The sequence below is a fragment of the Oryctolagus cuniculus genome, chromosome 6 (assembly GCF_964237555.1).
Source record: "Oryctolagus cuniculus chromosome 6, mOryCun1.1, whole genome shotgun sequence".
Classification (NCBI taxonomy): Eukaryota; Metazoa; Chordata; class Mammalia; order Lagomorpha; family Leporidae; genus Oryctolagus; species Oryctolagus cuniculus.
Window position 1 is genome coordinate 71,414,179 of NC_091437.1, and position 14,554 is coordinate 71,428,732.

General features: G+C 45.2%; 1 long non-coding RNA gene across 50 annotated transcripts in view; it reads right to left on the minus strand.

The window, feature by feature from the left end:
* Positions 1-14,554, minus strand: part of LOC138850245 (uncharacterized) — a 514,649-nt gene that overhangs the window by 478,460 nt on the left and 21,635 nt on the right. For 44 of the 50 annotated variants that reach the window (XR_011389934.1, XR_011389944.1, XR_011389950.1 and 41 more), the window contains exon 2: positions 6,386-6,549. This is a non-coding gene — a long non-coding RNA (uncharacterized lncRNA). Of the gene's footprint in view, positions 1-6,385; positions 6,550-6,931; positions 6,949-9,148; positions 9,208-11,464; positions 11,530-11,673; positions 11,689-14,554 lie in introns of those variants that run through there. The other 6 variants (XR_011389951.1, XR_011389952.1, XR_011389965.1 and 3 more) reach the window with 6 other exon arrangements.

Genomic DNA, 14,554 nt, shown 5'->3' on the forward strand with positions numbered 1-14,554 from the left:
CAGGCAGGGTGGATCCTCTGATCTTTGTTCTTAAACCAAAGGGGTTTGATCCACCACCTCACCATTCCATCCAAATATCTCCTGGTTTTCCCCTCACAACAGAAAAAGTGCCAGGAAATTTCAGCGTCTTTGCACACAGGACAAAAAAGTCAACAGAGATGTGCCCATGAAGGTAAAGTGGGGGCTCAGGGACAGGGGTGAGGGCTTGGCAGGAGGGGAAGGGGTGTGGCTGTAAGGGCATCAGGGCAAAGGGGAGCTTTTGGTGTCACTGAAAGTGTGCTTGAAAAGAAAACCTGGGGTGTGCCTGCTAGGACAACAGGCCAAGAGAGGGCTGTGTTCACAGGTCGTGGGATGCAGTCGGGCTCAGAGGGCAATGGGAATGGGCTGCAGCAAGAGCAGCTTGGCTCTCAGAGGGGGCTGTGAGCACCCACAGGTCTCTGGCTCCCATGCTGTTCCTGCTTCCCCCAGGCTGTGAGGTGGATGCGGCAGCAAGGGCTTCCTTCCATCTGTGCTGGGGCCCTAGAGGTCCTTTGGAAACCAGGCCTGCTACAGGGTTCTCTGTTGCAGCCTTCCATGGGGAGGGCTGCCAAGCCTGCCCCACACATTGCACAGCTTGGGAATGCCAGGGGCTGAGCAGTCCAGTGGGATGCCAAGCATTGGGTCTTACTGGCTGCCCTGGGAGCAGAACTTCTGTCTTCTCGAGGAGAGAAGCAAGCAGCATGAGCCTGTCTCTCAGTCTGCACAGGGAGCCTCATGTGCATCCAGGGAGGCAGGGTATGGGGTGCTGGGCCTGGCTTCCTCTCAGGGACACGCTGAGGCACAGGTCAGTCAAAGGATACTTAGGGCAAGGGGGACCTGAGGTGGGAGGGGAGGCCAGCACCCTCTCCAGCTGAGGAGCAGGCACAGGGAGGCGTGGTCAATCCCCCAAAGCCACCTTCCCAGTGGGAGCTGCATGAATCCATACAGAGCACGTTGTGGGAGGAGGGGAGTGCAGGGTGGGCATTATACCAATGGAAGTGAGCCAGACATGCAGGGCTCAAGGTGGTTTGCACAAATGTGGGCCGGTCAGGAAAGGACTATCTCCCTGAACGTGACCCTGACCCTGGCAGATGGCGATCTGCAGGTTGCCCGCCCGGGAGCAGAACCCCCAGAGAACACAGATGCGGCAGCGGCTGCAGAAGAAGGCAAGTGTGCCTGGGGAGGGGGGGGCAGGGGCTCCTGTCTCCCACTGGGGGCCCATGTCAAGGGAGCAGGGCCTTCTGCCTCCCTTGTTTGCCCACGCCCATCACCACAGTAGCTGAGAGACCCCAGTTGAGAGACCAGAGCTGAGGGCCTGAGCTGAAGGGCTCCCAGCAGACTTGGGCCTGAGCTGGGGCTGGCACCCCACAAGCTGACTTGTTATCATGCCATCAGGGCTCCCAGGGTTGTCCGATTCTAGAGGCAGTTGGCTGGATGCAGGGAGAATTGGGAAAGGCACTTTAGGGGCGGGGAGCTTCCCAATGGGGAATGTGGCCAGGGCTCCAGCAGCTGGGGTGGAGTGCATCTCAGGGGCCGGGCCTTGGTGGCACCTGAGAACAGCTGCTCACCACCACCACCACCTCATGGCACAGGGAGCCGTCCCCTTCCTTGGCACTTTCATCATGTATCTGGATAGGCTGGACATCGCCATGAAGGACTTCGTAGATGTGAGTGAACTTGCCCTGGGTGGGGCAGGCTCCAGGACCCTGAGGCTTGGGGGGAGGGTCCTGGGCTGAGCTCTCAGCCCCCAGCTCCTTGCTGCCCATGTCTCCGGAGGCCTCACAAGCTGTCCCAGGGAGGAGGGCTCACCTGCATATCCCCTCTGAGTGCGGGAGCCTGCAACCAGGTGCCCACCCCTGTCCCCCAACGGTTGAAGCTGGATAGCCAGAGTCCCTGACTGCAAAGCTGCACAAGGTCTTGGCTGAGCCTGCTCAGCCTCTGAGTTGGGTGGCACCCAAGGGAAGGAGAGAAATTGGGCCCCTGTGAGGTCAGGCAGCACCCACATGCCTCAGTCCACCCATCCATTCCCAGGCCTCACTTTCCCTGCCTGCCATCAGACATGGTGGGGACAGCAGTTCCCTGAGCCTCAGCCACCATGTCCCCTTCTGCAGAGCTAACAGCCTGTCCCAGGGACACCTTCTTTTCCTTCCTCTTACCCAGAGGGGAGGGCCAGGGGCTAGTCACAGGCCAGGGGCTGTTCTGATGGACTCTGCCTTCCAGGGAAAAAACAACATGCTGAAAATGACAAAGGTGAGCAGCTCTGCCCTATCTTCCAGGCACAGAGGGGATGGAGGGGTCAGAGATGCCCTGGGCAGAAAGCCCAGGCTCCAGCCCATGTGTGTCTGTCTGCTCTCTCCACTGGGATGGATACACACAGAAGGAGGAGAGCATCCCTAGGGAGGCTGTGGCTAAGGGACTGGAATCCAGGAGAACTTCCTTCCTGGGCGAGGGGCTGTGTGTATGCTACTCAGAAGACAGCTTGGAGCCTGGAAGGGATGGCCAGGGAAGGCTTCTCTAGCTAAAAGACCCAGAGGCCAGCCCCCTGCCCCTGCCACAGTGTGCCCTCCAGCAGTCCCAGTGGCAGAGAGTGGGGGCTGCAGAGTTCAGCTGTGGGCTCGGGGACTGCACCGTGACACTCGCTCCGTTCCCCACCTACCAAGCAACAACCCAGTGCCTGGGAGACTGGCCTCCCTCTCTCAGATGGGTGGTCACATCATCAACAATTTCACAGATTCCTCCTAGATTTTCCTATGTATATAGTTCACCATGATTAGTACCAGTTGGTTAGGCCTTTCATTAAAGTAGTATACATGGTAGACCATGAGTGTCCTTCTTCCTCTTTATCCCTTCCCTGCCCTGCTAATTAGAGACCATTCTCTAGATCCACAGACAAAGACATTCATGCAGATTCGAGAGGGGTGTGTCTCCCCATGCAAGGATGCCACACCATGAGTGCTCTTTCAGTTCTGAGGCTCCTACATGGAGCCCCATGCTGTCTCGTGGAGAGAGTCCCTCAGGGTCTGTTCTGAAGCGCAATTCATACATCAATCGGTATCTGGCGAGAACAACGCTCTCACTGCTTCTACACTTGCTCCCACGAGCTTTGGGGGTTTGCTGCTTGAAGCCCTACAGGCTCAGATGGTGGTCCCCTCTATACAGTGTTTTCCAAATGATGTGTGTCACCAGTGACAGCAAAATGTTCTCAGAACACAACTCAGCCCTAGTCACTAGAGAGAATTCCCTGTGAGATTCAGTGGGAAATGCACATAATAAAAGTGCACAATCTTGGGAAGCCAACACTGACAAAAATTTCATCGATGTATACATATATATACACAGAGATTTGTATGTATTCAGGTGAAGTATCCACCTGCAGCAAAGGCATCCCACATGGGTGCCCGTTTGAGTCCCAGCTGCTCTGCTTCCTACCCAGCTCCCTGCTAATGGCCAGGGAGAGACATACAGCCTGGGAGACAGGAAGTGATATTTCAAACACCTGGGTCCCTGCCCCGCAGGTTGGAGACACATGCTGCGTTGGAGACACTGTACTTGACTCAAGTATTTGGGGACCGAACCAGCAGCTGGAACATCTCTGTGTCTCTGCCTTCCAACCAATGAGTCAGAATTCTTTCAAACATGAAAGCACAGGGGCTGCCACTGTGGCATAGCAGGGAAAGGTGATGCCTACAGTGCCGGCATCCCATGGGGCCGCCTGTTCGAGGCCCGGCTGCTCCTCTTCTGATCCAGTACTCTGCTATGGCCTGGGAAAGCAGTAGGGTTTGGCACAAATGGTTTGGCCCCTGCACACTTGTAGGCTTTCGATCGGCTCACTCCCAGCCATTGCAGCCATTTGCAGAGGGAACCTGCAGATTGGAGGTCGCTCTCTCACTCTCCCAGCCTCCCTGTAACTCTGCCTTTAATAAATATATCTTGAAAACAATTAAAATACAAATAATGTACTAAAGGAGTAACTTGAGCCAAGAAAACCAAAGATCGGTCTAGTGGTCATGGTAAAACACTACCACAGAAACCACAGGTGCTCTAAATATATGCCATGATCATGGGAAAGATATCTCATGTTCCTATTTAGACAAATGAACAGACATTGGACAATGTATGCCGAAACTGCGAAAATGTACAGTTTATACTGATATGGATTTGCCTTCTGGAAGCCTGGGATTCTAGGACAGGGTAGGAAGAGAGAACACCGAGTAGGAGCCCCAGTCAAAACCTGCCCATTGAATAGCTAGAGCTCTCCAAGAAGAGCACAACTTCCATAGCTTGTCCATGTTAGGTGAATCTACTGGGAGACGAGCATGGGGAATTGATGACACAGCTTCCTCTCCTTTCCCTATAGCCCTGAGAGGCCTCTACACCACATCTCCAGTGTCCTACAGATGAGCAAACCTGGGGGTGGTCCTGGCGACACCTAGAACCCCACAGATCCAAAACACTTGACAAACGCTAAGCAGAAAAACATACCAAAGCACGTCCCAATTAACTGCTGAAAACCACTAGCAACACCAAAACCTTCAAAGATCAAAAATGAGAAGCTTCAGCCTGACTCACAAAATCCTTGAGCTGAAAGACAATGCATCAGTGCCTTCAGAACTTGGGAAAAACCATTCCCAACCTAAAAGTACATACATGTTTTCAATCATACATTAAAGGACAGTAAGATCAAAGCATAGTTAGAGATGCCAAACATCAAAAACGCTTCTGTCTGTCATTGCTCAGAACCTGCCAGAAGATGTGCTCCAGAAAATCAAGCGTGGAGGGGCCTGCATCCTGGCTCACTTGGTTATTCCTCTGCCTGCAGTGCCGGCTTCCCATATGTATGCTGGGTTCTAGTCCCGGTTGCCCTCTTCCAGTCCAGTCTCTGCTGTGGCCCGGGAGGGCAGTGAAGAATGGCCCAAGTGCTTGGGCCCTGCACCCGCATGGGAGACCTGGAAGAAGCACCTGGCTCCTGGCTTCAGATCAGCACAGCGCAGGCCATGGGGGCCATTTGGGGGTGAACCAACAGAAGGAAGACCTTTCTCTCTGTCTCTGTCTCTCTCACTTTCGATAACTCTACCTGTCAAATAAATAAATATAAATAAATACATAAAATTTTTTTAAAAATCAAGCGTGGAAAAAAAAACTCTGAGGAAAACATGAAATGCAGGATCAAGGAGCACCATCAGCAAAGAAGTGAACACATTCCTAGAATGATGGGGAACAGAAACCCCAGTGTGACAACATCCACAAAGAGAAAAGCATCTTGAATCCACATTGGAGCAACCAAGAGGTGGTAGGGAAACATTCACCAAGAAAATGAAACTGAGAGAAAGTCTGTTAAGTATAGAAATGTTTATGAGACTGTAAGACAATGAAGAAATATGAGGATTCTATGAATGTTCAGCAAAACGACCTAGAAAAGAGTCAATATGGGGAGCAGGTGTTTCATGCATTGGTAAAGATGCCACTTGGGGATGCATACACCCCAGGGCAGAGGGCATGGGTTTGAGTCCTGGCTCCAATTCAGATTCCACCTTCTTGCTCATGTGCACCCAGAGAGGTGCTGTGCTTCTCAACATGGGGAAATATGGAGCTCTCTCCCCTCTGACTCTCCACTGCCAACTAGGCAATGAACTTTGGCTGTCCCTCCAGGGCCCTAGTACAGATATGTCAGGGTTTGGTTCATTGAGTATGCAGCATTTACATCATTGTAATTCCATAAGGACTCTTGATCATCAAGACCAGTGCTAATTATCATGATGCTCTTGAACAATGAGTTGTGTTACTTGGATTTTTTAAAAAAACATATTTGTGTGAATATGTCTCAAGTACCTGGAGCCCTGGCACACAAGTGCTAGACCCAAATGCAGTTTCAGGCTCCTGACCCAGACCTTGGCTGCTGTGAGCATTCAGGGATTGAACCCAGCAGATGGACAATCTCTGGGTCCCACTGCCTTTCACACAAATATGTTTTTTTAAAAAATCCAAGTAACACAACTCATTGTTCAAGAGCATCATGATAATTAGCACTGGTCTTGATGATCAAGAGTCCTTATGGAATTACAATGATGTAAATGCTGCATACTCAATGAACCAAACCCTGACATATCTGTACTAGGGCCCTGGAGGGACAGCCAAAGTTCATTGCCTAGTTGGCAGTGGAGAGTCAGAGGGGAGAGAGCTCCATATTTCCCCATGTTGAGAAGCACAGCACCAGCATGTGAGTTAAGGACCAAGGTGTGGAGCTCAAAAGAGAGCTCTGAGAGTGAAAAGGATGATTCCTGAGAAGGAACAGCGGGAGAAACACCAAAAGGCCTTGATTAACATATGTTATAAAAGAATAGGAGTTTCTGAAATGATCCATTCTTACCTTAGCAAACTCAGAGAGCCTGTCATCACTCGTCAAAGACTGCCGACTTGCGCAAGAAGCATAGTCTGAGGTACCCACAGCATCCTCGCCATCTTCAAGTTCGTTACATTCACCAGCACCTTCCCTGTCCCTGTCGAGCTCCCAGTCAAGGAAATGCAATTCACCTAAAAAAGCACAAGTTGCAACTTACTTCATTTCAAATCGTTAAATGGTTTACAACTATTTGTAATTTCAGTAGTTATTATATCCATGTTCCTGAATAAAGGTTAAAACTACATTCAGATAGTGAATGTTATTGGAATGTTATTGGAATAAGAAGACACTCCTCAAGGAGTGGTAATGAACATGCAAAACCATACAACCTCTATCAAAGGGGAATCTAGCAATAGAGTTCTACAGTAGATCTGCCATTTGCACTGGCACTGTCACTTCTGGGAGTTAACTCCACAAGTATAGGGGCATATGTGGTTTCTGTGTTTGTGTTGCTAACACTCAATGCCTGAGACTGGATAATCTGTGAAGATCAGAAATTTATAGTTCTCACACCTAGAGCGCCTGGGAAGTCCAACATCAGGGCATCAGCATGCTTTGTCTGATGAAGGTCTTACTATTGCATTGTCACATGGTGCAAGGCTGAAGGCAGAAAGGCAAGAGAGCAAATTAGCTGAACACTACATGAAGCCTGTTTGACAAGGTCTCCAATCCCCGGTGAACTATAGGTGGGGAATATTTTTGCAACCAATGGCCATTTAGATATTTATAATGTCATTCGCAGGCCATACAAAATCATCAGATTAAAATTAGTTGGCTGTATGTTTATTGAACTTCAGTTATCCTAGATCTACCTTGGCAGGCCCAGGCCAAATGATTTCCTAGGCTGTTCCCCACCCTTGCTAAACTAATAAATTGCACAATCACACAAACCCTTTTAGCCTTCCAAGACTGGTCTTTCAGTAGAGTATGCACTAGCTTAGGGAAATTTGCCCAAAAGTTCCTTTTGTAATTAAACACAGGTAGCAAATTATTCAGTATTTCCTTCTCTTCCAAAGCTAAATTTACTATACTTTCTTTAAATCTCATAAAAACAGGCAACATCTTACCTATATACAGAAAAATAAAATGTTTTTGCCACATGTTATGAAGATTCACAAGTCAAATGTAAGTTGATCTTTGAATATCAGAGCATTTGCCATAAATAAGAAGAAAACTGAAAGTCTGTAATTCACCTGGTAGACCGGTATTACAAAAAGAAGTGTGCTCCCTTATGCTATAAAATAGTGTTTTATGCACTGAAAGAAACATTTTAGAAATTTGTTTTTCTTTTCTACAGAAAATCTCTTTAAGTATTATTGAAATACTAATGCAGTTAGGATATTTGATCTCTTAGTCACAGAAACTTTTTCTATGCTGCACAAGACAGGCTCTCAATTTAGCTCTTGCCACAAAGTATTTTATGTTTTTCGCTTGAATTCACCCACTAAAAGAACACAATGAGGCACACACAAATACACTCATTTCCCAATCACAAACACTGAAGTTCAGAGTACTTAGTTTGTTCCCCTGAGATTATACTCAGGACACAACAGGACCCCTGCAATTCAAGTCCATTTTTCCCACTTGCCCACAGCAGCAAAACTAGTGGCTTACCTGATAGCTACCCTCTCTCTTCTTCATTACTAATAAACCCCCATTTCATCTGAGTAGCAACATATCTTTATAAAAATTTCTAATTTCACTACCCATCTTTATTGGAGGCGAGCACATGTAACATGTTCTGGCCAAAGGTTGACATCCAAGGAAAGGCATTCCTTCCCAAAAGAAACACAATTCTCACTTGGTGAAAACCTTCAGCACCTACACTCCTACCATGGATTCAGCCTGGAAACTTAGCTACCATCTCACAGCCATAAAGACCAAACCCACATTATGACTGTACAACTTGGAAAAAAGACTGGCCTTCTGCTTGTCTTTTTGCAGGAGATATATTGTGTAGACACTAGTGGGGAAACAAGAGTTTCTTACAGTTTGTAGCTGGAAAGACTTCCCTAATGAATTCACCAAAAACTTCATAACCTGAATCAGTACAGTTCTTACATAACACAGCTCATAAGTTTATAATTCCCAGCCAGATTTCCTTTTAAACCCTGGGGTTATGAGTCTGGGCTCTGTTATAAAAGGGTGGCCAGTGCCATGGTTCACTAGGCTAATCCTCCACCTGCAGCACCGGTACTCTGGGTTCTAGTCCCAGCTAGGGCGCCGGTTCTATCCGGGTTGCTCCTCTTCCAGTCCAGCTCTCTGCTGTGGCCCGGGAAGGCAGTGGAGGATGGCCCAAGTGCTTGGGCCCTGCACTGGCATGGGAGACCAGGAAGAAGCACCTGGCTCCTGGCTTCGGATCAGCATGGTGTGCCGGCCGTAGTGATCATTTAGGGGGTGAACCAACAGAAGGAAGACCTTTCTCTCTGTCTTTCTCTCTCACTGTCTAACTCTGCCTGTCAAAAAAAAAGTTAAAAAAAAAGTGAAGGGCATGCAGAAAATGTTAATAATTACCCATAAGGCCAGGAAAAATGGGGCATATGGTGACATAGATGGAGATAAGAGGTCTGAAAAATACACTTTTACGTGGTTGTGATTATTTTCACCATGAATACATTGTCTACTCAAACCTTGTTAATAACTTTTGAAAAGAAAGGAAAGGAAAAACAATCATAAGAGTGTATATTAGTCTATACCTTCTGCATCCAGAAATCATCAAAATGATATTACCTTCCTTGGATCTAGCGGATAATTCAGGATACTATTCTGTAATGGTCTTCCTTTCAGCTGTCAATGATTGCAGGCCAAATAAGAATCACAGTGATGGAATGTATGTAGTAGCTAAAAATCTAATTTGTAAAACAATGCAATTCTTAAAGTACACCCTCTTTAACACATTCTTGTTTTTTTCTTTTTTTTGTTGTTGTTGTTGTTGTTAACTTTTATTTAATAAATATAAATTTCCAAAGCACAACTTTTGGATTATAGTGGCTTTTCCCCCCATAACATCCCTCCCACCCACATCCATCCCATCTCCCACTCTCTCTCCCATCCCATTCACATCAAGATTCATTTTCAATTCTCTTTATATACAGAAGATCAACTTAGTATATACCAAGATTTCAACAGTTTGCACCCACACAGAAACACAAAGTATAAAGTACTGTTTGAGTTATACCATTAATTCACGTAGTACAACACATTAAGGACAAAGATTCTACATGGGGAGTAAGTGCACAGTGACTCCTGTTGTTGATTTAACAACTGACAGTCTTATTTATGACGTCAGTAATCACCCGAGGCTCTTGTCATGAGCTGCCAAGGCTATGGAAGCCTCTTGAGTTCGCCAACTCCGATCTTATTTAGACAATGCCATAGTCAAAGTGGAAGTTCTCTCCTCCCTTCAGAGAAAGGTGCCTCCTTCTTTGATGACCCATACTTTCCGCTGGGATCTCAGAGATCTTTCATTTAGGTCTTTTTTTTTTTTGCCACAGTGTCTTGGCTTTCCATGCCTGAAATACTCTCATGGGCTTTTTAGTCAGATCCAAATGCTGTAAGGGCTGATTCTGAGGCCAGAATGCTGTTTAGGACATCTGCCATTCTATGAGTCTGCTGTGTATCCCACTTCCCATGTTGGATTGTTCTCTCCTTTTTAATTCTATCAGTTAGTATTAACAGACACTAGTCTTGTTTATGTGATCCCTTTGACTCTTAATCCTATCATTATGATCAATTATGAACTGACACTGATCACTTTGACTAGTGAGATGTCATTGGTACATGCCACCTTGATGGGATTGAATTGGAATCCCCTGGCATGTTTCTAACTCTACCATTAGGGGTAAGTCCGATTGACCATGTGCCGAACTGTACATCTCCTCCGTCTCTTATTCCCACTCTTATATTTAACAGGAATCACTTTTTAGTTAAATTTAAACACCTAAGAATAATTGTGTGTTAATTAAAGATTTCAGCACATTCTTGTTTTCCTTATATTCACCAATTTAAGGATTATTAGGCACATACTCCTTACAGACTTACAATATTTTTTATATTTTCCAGAATAAACAGAGTAGACTGATTGAAACATTTCATGTTAAACATTCAATGTTAATAACTTCATTTATACAACTTTGAAACCTAGGTCTTAATTACTATACCCACATTATATTGGAGTTTATTACAGCAATTTTCTATGAAGACTGTATGTAGCCACATAGACAAAAATTAACAGTATCTCACTGGTAAAAAAAAGTTGTGATTATGTTTGTTTACAACCCTTGTCTCTACTTCTGAGGAACAGTGTTTTTGGTTTTACTCCTCATACTATTTGTTGAACTCTTTATTTACTATAGGGTTAATTTTATGCACATAAAGGAAACTGAAGAGATCTCTTAGCAAAAATTAAGAGTGGGAAGAGGAGAGAAAGGAGGAAGAATGATGGGAGTGTGGGCAGCAGGGAGGATAGAATGAGAAGAATTACTATATTCCTAAATTTGTATGTATAAAAACCATGAAGTTTGTACACCTTAAATAAATTTTTAAAAAAGATATTTCAGGGATTGCATTGTGGCATGATGGGTAAAAGCTGCTGCCTGCAGTGCCAGTATCACATTTGGGCACCAGTTTGAGCCCCAGCTGTTCCACTTGCAATCTAGCTCTCTACTATTGTGCCTGGGAGAGCAGAGGAGAATGGCCCAAGTCCTTGGGTCCCTGCACCCATATGGATGACCAAGAAGAAACTCAGCTCCTGGCTTTGGATTGGCCTAACTCCAGCCTTTGCAGCCATTTGGGGACTGAACAAGTGGCTGGAAGACCTCTCTCTCTCTCTCTCTCTCTCTCTCTCTCTCTCTGCCTTTCTGTAACTCTGCCTTCCAAATTAATAATCTTTTGGAAAAAAAAACAGAATATTCTAATCATTTCACAATATATTTCCTGTGAAGACTAGCATGCACTATGGCTTCAACTCTGAGAACGCTCTCAGAATATAACCTCAGTTACAAATGAGCAGAAAGGTTCTGCATGACATAAAGCAGCAATACTGACCTGCCACAATTATTAAAGGAATTCAAGGAATGAGGGGAGTGAATCATGCATCAATCATAGTGTCACTGAAAGAAAATAAAGAATTTCAAAGAAATATAATTGCAATGCCTAAACATACAGAAATCTGAGATTTCTTTTATAGTATTCAGGGAAAATATTTCAACAGCTACTTTACTGGAGTTCCAGAGGCAGCTTGTTATCCTCCACACCTGTACCATGATTCAGAAAGGGATACAGCTGCTCCTCCAGTCCTGATACCTGCTCCTCTGCACTGTAGTGGCTTGTCTTTAGGGAAGGATGGATACTCTATACCCCAATTTCTTTTTCTCCTAAGTGATTTTTAAGAAAAGAAAAACTAAATTTTATTAAGTAAACATTAAATGAAAGGACTAGGAGTCAAAGGGAGAACATAAACAAGTCTAGTACCTGCTAACACTAACCAATAGAATAAATAAAGGGGAGAGTGATCCAACATGGGAAGTGAGATACTCAGCAGACTCATAGAATGGCAGATGTCCTAAATAGCACTCTGACCTCAGAATCAGCCCTAAAGGCATTCCAATCTGGCTGAAAAGCCCATGAGAGTATTTCAGGCATGGAAAGCCAAGACACTCTGGCAAAAGATCTCTGTGAGTGAGATCCCAGTGGAAAGAACAGGTCTTCAAAGAAGGAGGTACCTTTCTCTGAAGGGAGGAGAGAACCTCCACTTTGACTATGACCTTGTCTAAACAAGATAAGAGTCGGAGAACTCAGAGGGCTTCCATAGCCTTGGAAACTCATGACTGGAGCATAGGGAGATTACTGATGCCATAGACAGGAATGTCAATTGGTAAAGTCAACAACAGGAGTCACTGTGCACTTACTCCTCATGTAGGATCTCTGTCCTTAATGTGCTGTGCATTGAGATTTAATGCTATAACGAGTACTCAAACAATATATTTCACTTTGTGTTTCTCTGGGGGTGCAAACTTTTGAAATCTTTACTTAATGCATACTAAACTGATCTTCTGTAAAAAAAAAAAAAAGAAATTATCAATTCCCAACTTGACTCTCACTGGGATTAAACATGACAATAGGTCTGATCTGATTTCATCATCATTTAAAAAAAATCATCTATTATTTTTCACTTTATGTTTCTGTGTGGGAGCAAACTGTTGAAATACTTACTTAAGGTATACTAAGCTGATCTGTATATTAAGATAATCGAAAATGAATCTTGATGTGAATGGAAGGGGAGAGGGAGTGGGAAAGGGGAGGGTTGTGGGTGGGAGGGACGGTATGGGGGGGAAGCCATTGTAATCCATAAGTCATACTTTGGAAATTTATATTCATTAAATAAAAGGTAAAAAAAAAGTAAACATTAAGATGACAACAGACAATTTGAAACTCCAGTAACAGCACCAAAGGCACCATTTTTGAAACTCTGTGAATCTTCACATAAAGATAGAGCACCTGGATCAACAAAACCAAAAGCATGTAGACTGAATTTGCAAGTAGTCAACAAATACCTAAATCCAAGCAGGTGAGAACAAACTACAAACCCTGTGAAGTTCTGTGCACTAACAGGATCTCTGGGGAAGGAAGCTGAGAGAAGCCAGAGGGGAAAGCAGGCCCTGAGATCCTAGCCATCCAGGGCTCACAGGGAAGCAGACAAGACCTCAGCCTGAGGACAGCACCTGCACCAGGTAAGGGCATCATCCTAAGGGGATGAGACAGGATGGGACAGCCTGGGATACTCTATACTAGTCAGGGTCCCATGCTGAGAAAGTGTTGGGGTGGAATCCACTCAGCAGTAGTGACAACAAGAAAAAGAAAAGGTCCTGATGGAGGAGTGTGACTGAGCAGAGCCAGGGAGTATCTACATATAAACAGGTGGCCATGTTTTTGCAAACTGCAAAGAAAAAAAAAGGCACACAAGCTATACTGAGTCAGTTATCCTCAAATTTCAGGAAAAGTATGACATTAAAATAAATACAGGGGATGGGCATTTGGCACAGGGGTTAAACCACCATTTGGGACAAGCATCCCATATCAGACCAAGTGCCTGTGTTCAAGTCTCAGCTGCATTTCCAATTTCAGCTTCTTGATAATGCACAGATGATGTCTCAAGTAGTGGGTTCTATTCCACCCACATGGGAGACCTGCCAGCTGTGGCAGCCATTGGAGGGTGAACCAACGGCAAAAGGAAGACCTTTCTCTCTGTCTCTCTCTCTCACTGTCCACTCTACCTGTCAAAAAAAAAGGGGGGGGGGAAGGGTCAATCTGGGCCAGCACTGAGGCTCACTTGGTTAATCCTCTGCCTGAGGTGCTGGCAGCCCATATGGGAGCCGGGTTCTAGTCCCGGTTGCTCCTCTTCCAGTCCAGCTCTCTGTTGTGGCCCAGAAAAGCAGTGGAGGATGGCCCAAGTGCTTGGGCGCCTATACCCGCAGGGGAGACCAGGAGGAGGCAACTGGCTCCTGGCTTCGGATCAGCGCAGCGCACTGGCCATGGTGGCTATTTGGGGGTGAACCAACAGAAGGAAGACCTTTCTCTCTGTCTTTCTCTCTCACTAACTCTGCTGTCCAAAAAAAGGGTCAATCTATCAAGAAGATATAATAATCTAAAATACACACAAATCTATTAACATAGGCTTGGAATGTATTAAGAAAAACTGATAGAATTCAAGGAAAAACCTGACAATTCCACAATAGATGGGGACTTCAATATCCTACTTACAATAGAATCAGACAGAAAGTTAATAAGGAAATAGAGGGGTTGAACACCCTACAAACTGTCTAAATTTTACAGACATATGAAGAACACAACATATAATACCAACAAAGACTACTTTTTCTCAGGTGTACATGGAACATTCTCCAGCACAGACTACATATATGCCACAAAACACTACTCAATATATCCTAAAATTAAGAAATCATACAAAATATATTTTTTGAACAGAGTGGGATGGAACTAGAAATCAACAACAAAAGGAAAACTGGAAAATTCGCAAATAAGGAGAGGTTAAACAACACATTTTAAACAGTGAGTGAAATAAAAAAGAAGAAATAAATTAGAAATCAAATAAGGAAATGATTTCAAAACCATGAG